This window comes from Tympanuchus pallidicinctus, unplaced genomic scaffold, assembly GCF_026119805.1.
Source record: "Tympanuchus pallidicinctus isolate F22 unplaced genomic scaffold, pur_lepc_1.0 scaffold10, whole genome shotgun sequence".
NCBI lineage: Eukaryota > Metazoa > Chordata > Aves > Galliformes > Phasianidae > Tympanuchus > Tympanuchus pallidicinctus.
The window spans coordinates 3,995,413-4,014,068 of record NW_026294619.1 but is presented as its reverse complement, the minus strand read 5'-3'; the positions used below and the strand labels follow the sequence as shown (position 1 = coordinate 4,014,068).

At 37.9% G+C, this 18,656-nt stretch overlaps 1 protein-coding gene across 23 annotated transcripts in view; it reads right to left on the bottom strand.

Moving 5' to 3' along the window:
- ZBTB20 (zinc finger and BTB domain containing 20) overlaps positions 1-18,656 on the bottom strand; it is a 466,833-nt gene that overhangs the window by 383,679 nt on the left and 64,498 nt on the right. The window contains exon 3 of one of the 23 annotated variants that reach the window (XM_052704408.1): positions 5,685-5,791. The exons of the other annotated variants lie outside the window; for them this stretch is intronic. The gene's annotated coding sequence lies outside the window, so the exon portion shown is untranslated. The remainder of the gene's footprint in view (positions 1-5,684; positions 5,792-18,656) is intronic. 23 annotated transcript variants of the gene reach the window in all.

The window sequence follows — 18,656 nt, the reverse complement described above, 5'->3', positions numbered from 1 at the left end:
TTGAAAAGAAAGCTGAAGCCACAATTAATAAAGACAATAAGATCACCTCCTGCAAATCTCATTCTTAATTTTTTTTTTTAACATAACTTTTTGCTGCTAAGTTTCTGTGCAAATCAACAGGATAACCACATGTAGGAGAATATTAACATAAAAAATGCTAGTAAACATAGCCCAGATGTTATAATTTTATCATTCTTTTAAAAGAAGAAAAATTTATGTGCTCCAGCATGTGCTTGGACTTTGCTTTCCCTTAAAGCAATGACAGTGCAGACAGGTACGCTTTATGGAGCTCTTGAAAACGTACCCCTCAGTAACTATGCAGAGCAGACAACCTGTGAGATGTAAAACAAAGAGTAAAACAAAAATGCTACCTAGAGCTGTACGTGCTTTGGAATGCTGACAAGGAAGTTCAGCCATGAAACAGGCTGGCTACTTGAGCGCCTGGGAAGGGAGAGCTCCACACTTTGGAAGCAAAACTCAGCTTCTACTTGATTTCATTATATATGTTACATACCATCTGTCAATAGTAGGTATATTAAATAATTCTACGTCTTTTTTTTGCCTGTCTGCTTTTCCTCATCTTCCATTTGACATGTATCAACAAGCCACTCCAAAGGCAGGGGCCAAGGATGGCTAGCAAGCACTGAAGTGGACTTTTACTATGCTCTGACTAATCTTAAAAACCACAAGTATGACAAAACATGTCACTCAGTACCTGCTCAGATGGTTGAACTTACAGAGTAGAATGAACAGCAGCCTCTGAAGAGCCTTTGCATTTCCCTGTCTGGACACGTGGAAGGTGCAGCATGCAAAACAAGGTGTTAAAAAAAAAAAAAAAAAAAAAAAAAAAAAAAAAAAAAAAAAAAAAAGCAGACTCCAGAGTGAAAGCTCTGCACATTCTTAAATCCTCAAGACACTCTTTTTCCCCCTCTCTCCTCCCTCCAAAAATGTGTTCAGACATGATCCATTTCAAAGTCACTAAACCCTTTAAGTTTTTCTAGCCAATACTGCAGCCACCTCAGAGCTACCTTCTGTCACGCTATCTTGATCAAGGTATATTTGGTAGCTCTGAGTTATGACCAGAAAGCCTACAGGCTTGCTGATATTTCTGAATAATCCGTGTTATGCTTGCGTAGCAAAGCTCCCACACAAGCACATCTTCCGGCTGCAATTCTGTTCATGAGGAACATGGTGAAAGAATCTAGCATGGCATGTGAATGCAGATCTACTACTCTACAGCAACAAAGAAAGAATGCTCCCCTGAAACAGGGGATGTTTTATTTTGGTGGCTGTCAGCCCCTGAGAATGTTAAAGACACGAGAATAATTTATAATATGAACTAAACCACAGGGATCCCAAGTAAGAAATTAAAAACAGACTTGTCAAAAACATCTCTACTAAAACTCGATGCTACTATATCCAACTACCTTCCTGTATCTACAAGTAGAATCTTACATAATCCTGACTGGGAGTCCTTTTGACTAGATGAGCTGGAATGCCTGAGAAAACAGCATGATTTATAAACAGAATGAGTTTCACAACTTTATCGTCCTTGGTTGTGAGAATTTAAGCCATACCTTTAATATTTGAATGTCATTTCTCTGCATTTTATTTGTGAGTGGGTGGTTTTGGTATTACACAGTCTGCATAAAGTGAATCAGTAGTAAAACACAACACCTATTATCGTGTGTTTCATAAGCATCCAACTCATGGCTAGTGTGTGCTATTTAGCAGTTATTACCAGCTAACAGCATGCCCTACACTAACAGAAGAAATCCTACAGAACTAATTTCTGAGAATTTTAGGAACAGTGGAGCAGGATTTAAGAGACATCTGACAAATTTCTGTGTTCCCTGTACATGCAGAGGAGGAGGTAGACTGTAGGAGATGGTATCAAGAAGGCACTAAACAAGGCCAACCAAAGGGGTCACAAGTGTTTTTCTAAGGAATAAATACCATACGCGTTCAAATGTCCTCAAATAAAAACCATACCCTGACTAAAGTGATGCCAATATGCAAGCTGCTAACAACTTTAGAGTGGTCTAGTTTTCAGACTGCATGACAAAAGACAGTAAAAACACACACAGTTGTAAAGACATACCACCATTTATTCCACTATTTGATAGTCAAATATCTTAGGTTAATCTCAGATATTGAATTCTGAAGGCCCTCTGTGATGAAATAAGAGTATAACCCACATTTAAGGCTATAAAGGAAGTGGTAGCAGATAAAGACAAGACGAGAATAAAGAGAAAGCTTACAATATGCTGCTTTCATATATGACATACAAACAGCAACTATCCCCAGTTATTCTCATTTTCTAGATGAGGAAACAAAAAGCCCAGATCTTGAGAACAAAATAAATCAAGTTCATGGCATACTCTGGTTCCTACTTGCTGTATCACATGTAAATGTGATAATGTTATGTCCTCTTAGTATCTAACAATTACTGCTTTATTTTATTCAGCTAAAGAAATCAACAGCAATACACAGGTATCAGAGTATGCGTATCCAAAGCATGACAACTGCAAATCTACCAGGTCCACATAACCTCTTCTTCCTGATCATACAGACAGCTGCACACGCTTAACACGTCCTTGGCACTGGCCAGGGCAGTTACTTATACAACAGAGCTGTGGGCAAGGCAAAGCAGGAGACTTGCTGCCCTTGACTAAACCTTTCCAGTTGCTGACAATCTGTTGGTTACAGATGTCTTGCCCAAGTAGTTATATTCTTACCTCTGCATTCACACACACTTATTTCACAAGTATATCTAATTTGCCTCACAGACAGACTTCCTTCTTGTTTTTCCTCATCCTACATAATGACTTCTGCTGTCAATAATTACACTGCATATCTAAAGGACATTTTCTAGTGCTGCAGAAAGGATATCTCTGATACAAATATGAAGAAGAGACTGGTCTGGACTAACCTAGCGAAGAGTGTAAATGTTTGCCTCATGGCAAAGGCAGGTCTGTTCCTGCCATTCAGGGTACCAAATCCTACCAATATTCATCCTACTAACTCATGGTAAGAACTTCAACAGATCATAACAATGCTGTAGCTTTACAGTTTGTTTAAATAGATTTATAGCATACTAAGTTCCTTTTAAAAGAACACAGAAATACTTAATTTAAGCGAAGAGGCATAAACTCAGGAGGTATGAAGATGAAATGGTCTGAATTTGCCAATCAGACATGCACTGTGACCGCATCTGCTGCTAAGATGCTGCCTAAGTAGGCCAAGATCAAGGTTGCAAAGGCTGATTTAATTCCAGTTCTTCAGAGCAAACAAGAGCCAGAAATCAAAGTTCATAACAAAATTTATAGTTATCTCATGAAGTCTATTTCCACACTGCAATTCCTACATGATGTGTGCACGCACACATCCACATACATTACACTCAATGTTACCACCTACATCATACAACTGCAAATACACTCTAAAAAAAAAAAACAAAAAACAACTGCTAAAGGAAACTAGTATCCAGTGGCACAGAGAACCTACAGTGTTATTCCTCTTTTCTAATCACAAAACACGGATTCACTTCTACCTGCCTCACCTCCTTGCCCCTTACCAATAAGAAACTCACCTTAGTGCTCTATGAGGCTTTCCTCAGCCAAGTCTGCAACCCCAGACAACCCCGTCTTGCTCATAAGCAGCGTAGGGAGGAAGCTCAACTACGAGTTTCCCATGCTCAGTGCATGTCACATAACACAAGCAACCTGCTAATGAGCTGCTATGTGTTCTCTCAAAGTCACAGCTGCCAGCAACAATTGAGTAAGTGCAGCCTAGCTTTTCAGGATTCCTGTCTGTTGCCCAGGAACCACACAAAGCAGTGGAGATTTTAAACAGGTGCAAACAGTGCTTTTCTCCCATGCCTGGTCCTCCAGCGTGTCAGACTGCACAGCCATGCAATGGCAGCACAAGAAGAACCAGAAAGCAGTAAACGAAGTTTTAGAATACAATAAAGGTTCTTACCAATAAAGCAACACTTTTATGACATGAGAAAAATGGCTTGTACCTAGCAGTAAAGATAGAGCAAGGCCTGGTCAGGATTAGCCTTTGTGAAGTTCTTTTTTTTCCCCCAGAAATTTACAGAGCTGCATTGTAACTCCAGCTTACAATTTCTTCCAAGTTTATTGGCATTTCTCATCTGGAAGAGATTTTATTTTATTTTTTTTAAAAAACAGTACCAGCAGCAAGTACCAATAGGTACCAATAACAAGTGAAAAAAAAAAGTCTATTTAAAAGTTTACTTTAAAATAATTTCATACCAGTACAGGAATTTTTGTGGCCCAAAATTATACACTGTCTTCATAGGTATAATATTAATAAAAATTATCTGAATTAGGGAATGTACAGAAATTAGATACATTAGATACAGCCCACTGTTTACCAGTATAATATTGCAAATACACAGCTCAATTCGTGGGTGGTACTATAGGTAGACAGAAAATGTGTTTCCTGAACTGAAAGTCTAACAAAATTAGACAAATTGTGTACTAGGCTTGTTAGAAAAGATTGCAATAACTCCCAGTTTGTTCAGTCAATACTGCCCGCACTGTGTTAAGGTCATCTGTATGGTTTTATTAGCCATGTTCCCATGTTGGTTATCAGGCAAAGTCCTGTTAATTTCAGGCAGAATCTTCCCTGAATTGGAAGACAGCAGTAACTGATTAAGGCCATTAGGATCTGGCTCACTAATGTTATGATCAACTACGAGTCTAGCTTTCTGGCTGCTACTTAGCAAGCCGATGACAAGAGGTCAAGCCTTGAGCAACGCTCTCTTGCCGTTTGTTCAAAAATGTTACACTGCTGACATGCATGCTAAGGGCTTCTGTCTAAAATGAGACTGCTCAGATAGACTTTACCTTCCATTTTGAATTCAGCTTTCCATTTGGATGAGAAGCTGAAAAGGCTAAAGAGTTCTCTTGTACAGATGCCAACAAAAACAAAGGTAAACTTAGAATTTTCATTAACTGTAAATTACAAGAGCAAACAGAAATAAGGATTGATGTGAGCAACAGGGAATGCTAAAGCTTCACCAAATGTAATGTGTAATGCCTCAACCCAAACATATTTTGGGATGACTGCCAAGAAGATGGGTATAAATGTAGGAGGCTTAGTAGAGTACAGTTTGAGCTAAAATGTGTAAAGTTTTCACTTGTGCTAAGGAAACATTCGTAGCTAGGTAAAAACAAGGCCTTATGAAAAATTCAATTTTGCATCTAATCTAAATTTCTCTGGGCAAAGCAACTGCTCTCTTCTTTAAACTCATCCTCAAGATAGCTGTTGGTAGCATATATTACTGTGGACAGCACTGCTACAGGTTATCCACTGTCAGAGCTCAATAGTAAGAGTACAAGGTTCTTGACAGGAAGCCCACTTCACACTACAGGTCTCAGGTTTATTTCCCATCAGGCAAACCATAGGCAATCCTAGCAAAGGCAAGACACTGGGGAACATAATCTATAAACTATATGGAAATGTTTAACACAGGCTCATTTATCAGCTTCTTTTAAGCTACTTTCTTCTTGACTTGGTAAACCAATTCTTTTAGCAAAAAAAAAAAAAAAAAAAAAAAAAAAAAAAGCCAATGGCAGCAAGGCTTCTTATCTCTTTTGTCTGCATAGACTTCAGAAAGCACACACAGTAAAGTTCCAAGAAGACATTTTACTTACTGCCACTTCAGCTCTATTCATGTGATTCCAAGATCGTGAGACAGTAACACAAGTTACTTCAGGTTTCTCTGTGTTAAGTGCAGGGTGCAATCTTTCCTTCTCTGTGCCTGCGATGATACAGCATCTGCAGGTGACACACACAGAGCCAAGCTTTTTGATTCTCCTAATGTACCTCCAGTTCTAAAGATGTGCAAGTATGAAGTGCCTATTGACAAGACAATCAGACAGACAATACTCAATGCACCACATTGCATGGCAAATAAACACGGACCTCTGGTAAAGATATAGTGACAACAAAACCATCTCCCATTTAAAAAAGAATGAAACTCTCAAAAGAAAGCGCCTATTCATTCCAGATGTAAGCTACAAGGACCAAGTAACCTTGTCAAAAATACAACATATGTTACTCCTCACCAGAAGTAATAACGGGGCATCAGATGCTAGGGCAAACTGGGTCTTTGGCCCAGGAGAATGTCTACTTTAAGGCCAACAGTGACGTGGCAACAGTGGAAGCACTTAGGAAGGATCATAAAGTAAATGCAGCTCAGATTTATCTCCACAGCTGCACTGACCAAATGGTGGACAAAGACATTTCTTAGGTTGTCAAGGGACAAAGTACTCACTGTGATGGAGATTAATGACAAAAATCAATCTAAAAAAAATATATATTTAAACTCTAAGCAGGGATTCTAGAAACTACCAGAAGTATTTTGGCAACAATCTTAGGATAAAGTTATCCTCTTCTTCCTTAAAATTACATCAAGGCACCGAGCCTCAGCTAAGCTTCAAAAGACCTGAAAGAGAATGTATTCTTTCCTGCAGTGGCTTCAGTAAAATAAGAAACTGGATTAACTATAGGCTTTACTGGTGCCAGCCAGACCACAACATTCCACTGTAAGGTAAATGCTACTGTAATTTTAAAAAAGATACTGATTTTATACCCTGCACCAAAGGTGCTATGATCTGACTTTAGATTTCTTATCAACTAGGTGTTCTCACACCTACTGCAATTATTTAAGAAATAATACCTAAATGAGAAATGTAAGATCACTTTCCTGCAGGCTGTCATTTCTGTAGTTAGGATTCCTTTTGCAGCAAGACTTAGCTGTTCTTTCAAGTGCACTGTACTGCTAGTTGTTGTCACAATTATTTATAACTAGGGACATCCATCTCCTACTAACCTTCTGTTCTGGTCCAAGATACAGGGAACAGTATTTGGAAGGCTAAAGTACACTTACAAGAATTTCAACTCAGTATTTTTTCAGCCCAAATCTGCCCTCTGTTTGTGACTGCAGTCCCAGGCAAGTCCAAGATGGCATCTGGTCTTCTCCTGTATGTGTTTATGTGTGTGTAAAGACACGGTTTTCTTATACAGGGTCATGTCAGCAAATAGAGACGTTCAACTATCTCAGTGCTTTTTCAAGAGACTTGCAAAGATGAGACAACTAGTTCAGCTGCTTTTTTATCGTAAAAGCATGGTAGTTTTTTTTTTTTGTTGCTTTTTGGTTTTTTTTAAACACCAAGAAGCCACAGAATAGTGCAGGGAACACTCAATGTCACGAAACAATCTATCCCCAGCTTGGCAATGAATTATTCTACAACCTTGAGCAAGTTACTTAACGGTTCTGTGTTTCAGTTTCCCCATCTATCACATGGGGATAATGATACTTTGTATAACAACTCTAAGGTTCTTTAGAAAAATATATTTCCATTTGGAAATTTTTAAAGTGCTTTGGAAGATCTGAAAAATACTGAGAATATAAGAGTAAGTATTGCTTGAAAGGTTTATTGCCATGTGTTAATACAAGTCATACCTTTCTTATAAGCACTTAGCATTATGCTTAAGTGTTTCCATGTACTGTTTAAGTGAATCAGCTACAATTATCATATTTACAGTATGCTGAATTTGAAGATACTACCTGCTTTTAGTTTAAATTTGCAACAGGAATCTTTTTACTGACCTTGGTAAGAAATGGACAGAGCTCCGTATTTCTCTGTAATGCAGACAACAATTTTTCACTTAAGGTACTGCATTCCTTGGAATACACAATAATTAGGAACATCAAAGACAAAAAGAGAGGAACATTGTGTCCTGCCTCCCCACCATTATTTTCAGCACCTACATGATACAGATGCCACAGAAGACTCACTCTTACTTTAAAGTACAGAAAAATATACCCGGGTAAAAGACTGACTGTCATTCAAAGCTTCCTTTGAAGCTTCTTAAAAACTGCAGCTGAGCTTTACATCTGGAGATGTTCTAATGATTAGTTTATTTTTTTATTTTTTTTAAAGCACAGAAAAGCAAATTCATTACATGTTTAAAACTCAACATACTTTGTAGGCTTTAGATATTTAAATAACTCCTGAAAGTTTATCCTTCTTAAATATATGACACTTTAAATAGGGCGTCATAGAAAAGCAGCTGGACATAATACACATTGTAGGTCAGATCCCAAGTCATTGATCAGTTAGTTGCACAGACAAACACTCCAGAGCAGAAGAGAGCTTTTTCCTCAACTTCATATTATGAGTTACAGAGATCCCCAGATTAACCTATGCTGCAGGTGGGACCAAGTGAGGAAACTGCCAGGCCCAAATGATTATTTTTTTTTTCCCCAGACATCAATAGTTTGTGGTGGAGCTGTGAAGACAGAGCCAACCAGAACACAGAGGATGAGGTGGGATGCTCTCAGTGTTCCACAGCACAGAGTGTGGGAGAGGGTGCAAAGAGGGAACGTGACAATGCAGGTAGTGCTCCAGCTTTGAATGTCTCCAGCTCAAGTGACTAATGTGAATGTGCAGAGAGAGATAATCACTTCCAGCAGAACTTTTTACTGATTAAGTCACTACCATAAATCTCAATATGTTCCCTGCCATATTGGCAGCCTGCCCCTTTTTTATCTTTTAACTGTGGGCCAGATCCTCAGCTGGTACAAGTTGGCATCACATTTTGTTGCCTTCAGTGGAGCTAAGCCAACGGAAGCCATCTGAGCATCTGATTTTGTATTTCTGTAACAGTTAAAAAAAAAAAAATACAGTGGCATTAATTACTAGATATCCAGATCTGATAACCTCAAGGCAGGGGTGGAAACACTTCTTGTTTAGAGTCACCGTTCACCACAGAAAGTGAGAGAGAGTCAGTTGGCACTCCAAGCTCACCCTGATGGCTGTATAGCTACTAGCATCTATTTTCATTCAAGTCCACTGGTAGTCATTCCAAACATAGAATATAAGATTTCTCATTTTTCTTATCTGATTAAAATACTTCAAGTGGTTAACCCCAAAGCACCTGGTAGCTATACTATATCCACAAAATGCCACAAGCTACTGCATCAAAAAATGCAATGATCTAACATGAAGATGGCACAGTGGGCAAGACAAAAACCCATTTCATTGAGAATTCTCAGTCCTATTGCCAGCAGTGAAGCATTCTACTACGGATTAATAGCATACCAGAAATACAAACTCTAATATTAGATTATACCTGCAAACCTAAGTCATACAATCATAAGATCATTTAGGCTGGAAAAGACCTTAACAGACATCAAGTCCAACCATGTGTATCTATGTTTTTACTTGTAACAATTCCAAAGGAGTTCTACAGTAGTACTATTCTCCACCACAGTGTGTAGAGAAAGGCAGTAACCTTCCCAAGAGAGACAGTGACAGAATTCAAAATATTATCTCAATATTTCCATATTAGCACTTTTGTTCATTGCTTGAGTTTCACTGTGGGCACTTTTGTCTGTTTAGCTGTAGAGCTAACCAGATACATTTCTATAGTCTGTTGGAATAGGTGGAGTGGACTTCTGACATCACACTGAGAATTTTGCCTCACACACCAACATGGCCCACTTCACGACCTCCTGATGGAGTGACCATTTTTAGCTTCAGGAAAGGGAGAAACAGTGCATCAGACTCATTATGGACAACACCACTGTGGTTTTGACTACTCTTTTACAACAGCCTCTGCTCACAGTTCATATGCTTTGTATGAAATCCATATCTACTCCACTGCACTGCAGAAATAACCTTTACAGGAATATCTGTACGCCCAAATAAAACCCACACTACACTGATGAAATACTATTTCCTACTTCCTATTCAACACAAAAGAGTGTAAGTTGACATCTTAAAGACCGAGGGTAGACTCAGATACTCAAATATCTGCTAAAAGTAATCATCAACTGCATCAATATTTTAGATACATCCAAATGTTCCTTAATGCAAATAGGTTATTGAAAGTTACTATCTGTGTTTCTGAGAGGGGGCAAATGAGGAATTATTCAGTGGCACTCAGTCAGTCTTGGCCTGTTTGCATTTGCATTCTTTCCTTTCCATATTCCCTCTCACATATAATTATCTCCTCAGTTCCTAAGTTATTTGCTTTAAGCACTTCATACTCCCTGGGCACTCAACACTGAGATCCTACTGAACATTAAACAAGCGAACTCCCATCTTTGTCTTTAAATAGGTAAAAGATTCTAATCTGTGATTCAGTGACATTTCTAGAAGTAAATGTACATGAAACAGCCTTTTACTGGCTGAAGTGTGTGTCTCAAAATACGAAGAGTTTGCAACAGATATAATTACCTGCTATCAAGCAAGAGGTAAACCATGGGAAGATAAGCCCTTGGCTTGGCCGAGCTCAACAGGAGTTTTGCTTGAGTAAGGACAAACCAAGAAATTTGGGGATTTAGCCACAAAAGAAAATTACTGAGAAATATGAAACAAAGAAATGATAAAAACAATGAGAGAAGGAAACATAGACAGTGTATGGGACAAGGATAACAGTAAACAGGAAAATGAAAGGGGATGAATAAGAAACAGAAGCAGCAGAGGACACACTGCTTTGTAAGGCTTTTAAAGGACTGACTTCAAATTTCTCTGCTCAATACATAGTGGTACTTAACATGCCAACAGACCAGTAGCTGAATATACTTATAATAACAATGAAATTTTCTCCTCATTTGGAGGAGTTTCTGCAAGTTCCTTTCTTCATCCATTCCAAAATGATAGTTTTCAGCTTTCTCTTACAATCTTTCCCCCACCCATACTCAGCATGACTCCCTCTAGCTCTCATTAAAACAGCTTGATGAGAAGGAACCATTTTTTTTTTTTTTTTCCCTTGCTAGTAATGGAAAAACAGTAGCAGTCTCTCTTCTCTCATTCTTAGGCCCTAGGTCAACAAGGAATTTCTTTCAGAAACTTGCTGAACTGACCCACGGAGGAGCAAAATCTGCAACTGATAATTAAGGAGTCACACAACAGCTGAATTTCCCTCAAGGTGCCTGTTTACACACAGGGAAGATGCCAGGATACCAGTAAAATGTGCTCAGAATCTTTAAGAATCCCTCTGTGATACAGCCTAGTTCTGATATTACAAACGAAGGAAATGATGGAAGCTCTGTTACTATCATTCCTGAGAGCATTCCATAGGAAACAACTTTGGATGAAGAAAAGTAGTGATGGACTTTCTCCAGTAGTGACTTCTTTCTGAGAAATCTTTTGTGGCAGATATGATGCACATGATAAAAAGGTTCAAAACCTATTACATATCCAGTAGAAAATGCAAGAGAATTTTAAACAGACACACTGCTTAATTCAAATAAAATTAAACTGGTTGATTAAGAATATGTCTTAAACTCACACAAAGAGTACTATCCATCTTTAAAAGTCTGACCCCCAATCTCTGCATATTATACTTGACAGAGATACGCCTACACTCCATCATTTTGCCTTGAGTCTGTCCTGGGACCCAGCTGTGAGGAAAATGGGAATTCAGATCTTGAAATACTTCATTTGGCTATTATTTAAGAAATATTATTGCTTAAATGAGATACGTCTTTCCCTAGAATAAAAAACCTCAAAGATATCTGCCTTTTTAAAATGGATTATCTGTATCCAACTTTTACAACCATCTACAAATGTGTTTAGTCATCCTTACCACAGTGGAAAAATGTAAGTAGGGAATTTCTGTGGAAAAAAAAAATAAAAATCTGCAAAGAAACAAAGCTTCCAATTTTGACTTCAGTGGAAATTTTGCTCAAGTATGGATTCAAAGAATTTGGCCTATGCTTTGCAGATGACTGGGATTCAAGCATATTATTACTTAGATAATTGTTTTGCTAGAATCATCAAGCACACAATTAAAAAGACCGAAGGGAATGAGCTGGACAAGAGATCAAAGAGATCAATTATTATTGTGTCCAGTGAACGTAAATTGTCCAGTGGACATCAGCTGTATGTGCAGAAGAGAGGAATTAATCCAATTTTGTTTTAGGATGGTAAGATAATAAGTAGAATAGTTTCTTTCTATCCCAAAAGCATGGTTGGCATTTATATTCTTATTTCTTATGCTAATGAAACTTTTCTAATCTTTGTTATTTATCAAAAAATATTAGTTTTGAATGTTTCTCCAGAAAGCTGATAAACCCAATTTTTATTTCCATTTATAAAAAGCATGTGGCTGTTACTAACAGGCCAAATAGTAAAATCCTCACTCAGCATTTGGACCACCCACTGGTACAGATGCAGTGGGACCAAGATTTCCCCCTGAGATCAAAATAAGTCTGGAGAAATCTGGCCAGGAAACCTGATAATGAAAAGACATATGCAGACCAAGTAGCCAAGTAACTTTCACATCTCAAGTCTGTTTCCTTTTTTCCTCTCCACTGAGTCTTCTTTTCTCCCTTTGAAAAGATGTGGAAGGGAAACAGGAAAAAAAAAAAAAAAAAAGCAACAACTCATCACAGAATCGTTCTGAATCTTCCCAATGAAGCAGACAGAAAATGGCTCCTCAAAAGCGAATCCCAGGTGAAAGCTTCATGAATTCCCATAGTTTTGAATAAGAGATGCAGATATTCCTTGAGCTGAAACAACCCAGCCTCTAAAACTTCTGTTCTCTCTAGCAAATTGTTCTTCCTTTAGCCTTTGATTTTTCCATGTGGTAATGGTTTGACACTACTGCTCACAGGGTACTCCTTGTATTTACTGTCTGTCATGACAAACTTACATCTGTACACATCACTACAGAGTGCGGCTACATAAATCCACAGCCCTAAGATGAAGTTCTGATACATTTTTGAAACCTATTCTGTCAAAACTCAGTGAAGCTGCTGAAAGGATAAGAAGATACCATCAGTACATGCTACAGCTGGCTATCTAGAGCTATAGAGGAAGAATAAGGGTTACTAGAGCAGGAGAATACTGTTAATTACTCAGTATTGTTTCTTAAAGCATAATACCAGTATTCAGAAAGCACACATTCCTACATGCACAGCTCATTAATATTACAGGAAATAAATCTCTCTAGAAGAAACCAAAAAGAGAAAAGGAAACAAAGAAAAAGTAAAACCAACTAAAATAAGGTACTCACTGTGTAGTAGCTACAGATCTTCAGCTAGTAAATTAACTTATTTCACTTCTTTCAGTAAAACTATGAACATCACAGGTATTAGATTTCTCTGGTGTGCCCAGTGATGCAAGTTCATAAAAAGCTAAAGGATAATAGATGCCAATAATAATTTTGTGTTAAAATATCCACTTAGGAATGCTAGTGTAATGATAAATTCCCACTCTGAGTCTGAAACATTGGTATTCTTAAGTTCCCCCTATACACAGGGCTTAGGCATTGGCTCATAAAGTTAGAGTAATGGGAGTACAGACCTGTCATGAACTAACCCAGCAGAACAGACTTTTATTGTGAAACAACCTGAGTAGAAAGTATTCTGGACAGATATAGTAGGAAAATAGAAGATACCCCACCAATAGCAATCATGTAATTATGTATTCAAACATAAAGTGTTTACAGGATTAGACAGTAGCAGCAGTGACATGACAGCACATCGTATGGCCACATCCTGGAAGCCTCTCTCATTCTGTATAATCCCAGATAAACGCGTTCAGCCATTTGCAGGGTTGAAAAGTGCAGAAGACGATGAAATTTGGCAAGAAAGATCAAAAACATGAAGTGGTGTGGCTCATTTAAAATTCTACAGAAAAATAAACAAATTCATAAATAAAATTGTTTCTAACTCTTTATCTTGGCTGTAAGACACATGATCTCTTTCCTGAGAATAAATATGCCAAACCAGAGGCAGCCCCTCCCTTGACATTTTATTTTATTTCTCTAATTGTCTCAATATACCAGATCAATTGCATTTGAAAATATAGCTATTAAAACACAACTCGACCATCTTCGGAGCCTTTGTTTGTCAATTGCATCAAACAACAATTCTGCAGACAAGAAATCAGACTGTATTTTCACAATAATTGCAAGTCATTTCTAGGAAAAAGAGGTAGCAACAATACCCAAGGAAATAAAATAACACACTTTTGTGCTTTCCCATCAAACTTGATAGTGGTATGGGTTTAAATCAGTCAGAGGCAGCTACGCATGAGAGATTGCACTCCGCAGGCTCTATCAGTCAGAAGTCAAGGATACACGTCCATGATTTATCATACTTTTCATGGTAATTAGCTAGAGTGCCATTTTGCTTCCAGTAGCATCACTCCACTTTCTTTTTTTAATTTGGTCTTTTTTCTGCAAATGAATTTACATATTTCTCAGTCTCTCATCCCCTACTATGTTTTATTTATGAATATAGGCCTTCCTGATGGTAACTTTAATGTGAAGAAGGTAGTAATTAGTGTACCTATCTGCTAAGTTAATCCCTTTTCCACAATGTCTGCAGAGAAGTTTAAGGTAAGTAACAGTTTACAGTCAATATTAGGTTTAATTATGTTTAATGAGGATAACTGTCTCTGTTTACTAAGTGCACCTAGGTGTGCAGCCCCTATATGAGTTTTTCTCCCAGCCTCATTCTACACTGTTAATAGTGCCACTGTGCACTGTGTGTGCAGTGCTTTAGTGCATGAAAGTGCTCCAGGAGAGCCAAGCAAGTGAGGCACCTGTTTCAACACAGATTCAGTGCGAGTACAACAGTCTTGAAACAATAGCAGTTGTGTTAGGAGAAAGTTCTACCATCTGGTATTTTAGTGTATGCAGTATATTAGATGGAAAAAAAAAAAGACATTCCCTAAGCCCCTCCTCTTAGCCAAAAATGTTAAATAAAAAAAAAAAAGCACTTGTTCCCAGTTTGAGATCATCCCCAGGAGTGATTACATTTGTTTAGCGCATCTAAAGCTGCATTAACAAATAACGCTGTAAAGAAAGTTATGCAAAACAACGAAGACTTCTCATCTCACTTGTGTTTAACAAGCAGGTATTTTCCAGAACTATAAAGATTCAAGAGACAACAGGAGACTGCGCCAACATCGTACCACAACTTCATGCTAGAAGAACATCAAAAACAAAACTTCAGATCCAAACACTGCTAGGCTCCTGCTGCTCCATTTTTCATTTCTGTGTCATGCTGATACTTGAGCCTGTAACTTCCTACAAGGATAATCCAGATTTTAGTTTACTTCATTACTTTTTGTTGTAGCGTTTTCCTTTGTGATTTCATGTATTATCCCTTGGGAAATTCATGTGATGGGAAGTTTTTTTTAATACATATTTATAACAACCTATGAAAACTGCACCTTCTTAAGTCTTCAATTCCCCAGGATTAATGAATTTGTGTGCTTTTTTATGTGTACATGAAGGACTAACCATGCAGGAGAAATGCCCAAAAAAATTTAAAAAGAAAAAAAAAAGCAGTTTGATTTCCAGTGAGAAACAGAGCTAGAACACACAGAAATTGTTCTGTAAATGGAAAGGTTAGTTCTTTTGATTTTTTTCCAAAGCAGTAAGAAGCAAATCTTGCATTCTGTTCATATCAGAGAAATGTGAAGTTTACTGAGACATAGCTTAGGGGAGTTGCTCTTTCTTGGTTTTTGGTTGTTTTCTTTTTGGCCTAGTGAGCACTCTGCACGAGTCCACACATTCCCTCCTTATTTTTGCCACTGGCAAGACTTCAGGAAAAAAAATCTCCAGCTAGAAAATCATTAAAAAAAAAAAAAAAAGAGGGGGGGGCAGGGAACCTTCAGCTAAATCACATCCCTTGATTTTAAAAAACACCCAATTATTTGAATGTCACAGTATTAGTAACTGAAGTATGATTTTATCCAAAGGCAAAATTCTGATTCAGGAAGCTAAATCCAGATCAACATGCTGAGCGTAGAGACTTTAAAGCCTAAGTTCAGGTCTCTTTGTTAAGGCTTACATGTATTAATTCTACAGTGGGCCAAAATATAACCTCAGCACTGATGTTACTCAACATTCAGAATAAGGATTTTAACAGAAAAAAAAAAATATGAGATTTTTTAACTGAGGTCTTTCTCTCTCAATGTGTTCCAGAAAAAATGTGATGTAAACATTTAAACACAAGCCTAACCATGCTGCAAAAGTAGTAGCTACATATCAGAAAAGCAAAGATATCTGCTTTCAAATGACAGTATATTCTTCTCTTTGCCATTTAAGACAGATATTCAGATAAACAAGGGCTGCACTATGAGATGAAAACTATTTACATGCATACATTTTTCAGAGAACTGAGGGTTTCTATCAAAGAAAGGAACAAAAGTAGGAAGGGTCATTTTACCATAAGTACAAAATCTAGCAGGTAGATTAACTTCATGAGTTAAAAAAAACAACAGAACTAAGGATCTGGAAAATTTAAGCAATTAATTTCAAGCATGTGCTATGAAAAAAATTAGCCAGAGAGCACAAATGTATTTAATGCAAGTTGTCAATGCCATGAAAGCATTCATGTTCAAATTCATGTTGCTTCTCACCTACCACTGGGTTTCAGTTAGTGTAACAAACAAAGTTTGGGTAAGTGAGCCTACTTTACACTGATGTCCTAGAATTAGAGACAAAAGGATTACCTGCAAGCCACTAATGTTCAGTGTACATACAAGTGTATCTGTTGCCTCAAAACTCAACAGGGAGATCTCCAAACCATAGGAAGCAGATATCCAGAGAAAGATGGATGTGTGCATTATTACAAAAGCCTGTGCAGCTTCCTTCCTCATACACCTGGCTGGATAAAGCTCCACACACTTTCCTGAACAACCATAGAGGGAGATGAGATTACTTACATGGTGAGTCATGTCATCCCCCGCCCCCCAAGATCTACAAAGACTCAGTCATCTCCAGATGATTTCAAGAATCTCAGGTTCTCTGTCCCAACAGAGATGAAGACACTCTCCCTTGAAGACCAGTGATATGAGTTTCTCTGTTCCTGGTTGAGTTTGGCAGCCTCCAGAATCTCCAGGTACTTAAGTATGTACTTAAGGTACATACTGAAATGTCTCGCTTCTAGTTCACATGCCAGGCAAGCACTCAGGATTCAAAGACTGTGTTTTAACCACCTACCAATCAAATCATTAGAACATAACTAACAAGAAAACTCTTATAAATGGGTACTGAAATCTTGGGACAATGCCATCTCATAAAGAACATTTGCATATGCCTATAAACATCACTGTAAGCATTTTAATTTAGAGGACAGAAAGTGTTTTTGGTCCATTCTGCAAATGACCCCAATTCAGATTATTAAAAAGTCAAATGAATACTCCCAATGAGTTGAAAGTGTTCCATGAGTGAGTAGCAATGTTTCTTGATTGTTTCCTTCAGTATTGATTTCTTGTAGGAAAAAAAAAAAAAAAAACAACACAAGTTCCACCTTCTAGTCTCTCAAAAGAGACACTGCCTATCTGTGTAAATTATTTCCACCATTCTGAAGACAAAGGGACCTGCATGATCCCAAAAATCCTATTAATATTAATAAGAACGATACAGGTTTGACTGAAAACAACCAGTGGGAATGGGCTCAGAGCTGTTTTTCAGAGTCAGAATTGTCTGTTATCATCTATTTGGCAGTAAGATGTGCTTGCTGCTGCCATGTAAGTGGTCCAGCTCACACTATGTTCATGTCTTGCTGTCTCATTTTGTTGTCTGCCATTTAATTTGCTGGTAAAGGAAGAAGAGGGGTTTGGTTCACACTGCTGATAATACTGAACTACTCAGTAATGCTGCTGCTCTGCTATTGATAGTATTGCCTATCTTGCATAGTCTCCTCTAGACAGTTTGCAAATTTGAACAAGGCACAAAAGAAAGTTATTCAGTGGCCCCACCATAGAGTCACCATACAAACATTCGAATCAGCTCTCACAAACATATGTCTACTTATAGAAAGAAGGGGTAGGGACAAAAAGGAGATGCTGAGACAGAGGAGAGAGTGAAAGGGAGGATGAAAAAGAAAGGCAAAGAAGGGAAGAAGATTAAAAAGGATTACAGTGTACTACTGTGAAAGATAGTGAAAAGTGAAAGATATACCTATGGAACTTTGTGAGACAGTAACATTTTGAAGAGGAAATCTTGTACCACCAGATAGATTTACCACTCACTCCCTTTTACAATTCATCTCTCATCAACCGAAATCACTGAAGAACAAAAGTTTTAACACCCTGCAATTTTTCACTCGTATAGCACTAAACGAGTACATGTTCTGTTAGTATGCCAATTAGATACACTGCAAGACGTATCAATGTATCCAAAATAAAACATTCTCTCCTTTTTTTTTTTTTATAGAATAATATACACGCTGACCTTGCATTGTTAGTTTTACCACAATATCTGCTGTGAAACATAGTGCATACACATGCAGGTAAACAAATACACACACACACACCACTGAATTGTGTTGACAGCAGGACTGTTGAAACCCACGTCCTCTGGGCAGCAATCAGCTATGAAGGAACAGGAAAGCCAGTGTAATGATTAACTAGCCCAGTGGGCTATTATTCATGGCAGGTAGAGCAGCAGCAGTGCAGTCCGTGATGCTGCTCTCTTCTCTCCTTCTGCAATGCTGTTGGATTCCTGGAATCAAACTCAGCACAGGAAAGAAAATACAACAGCTACTCTATTGCCAACATAAGAAACTAGATGAATTCCCCCTCCTGGACTTCACATTTAAGGAAGAAACTTGCAAGAGGAAAAATCTTCTGTTAAGCTTGATG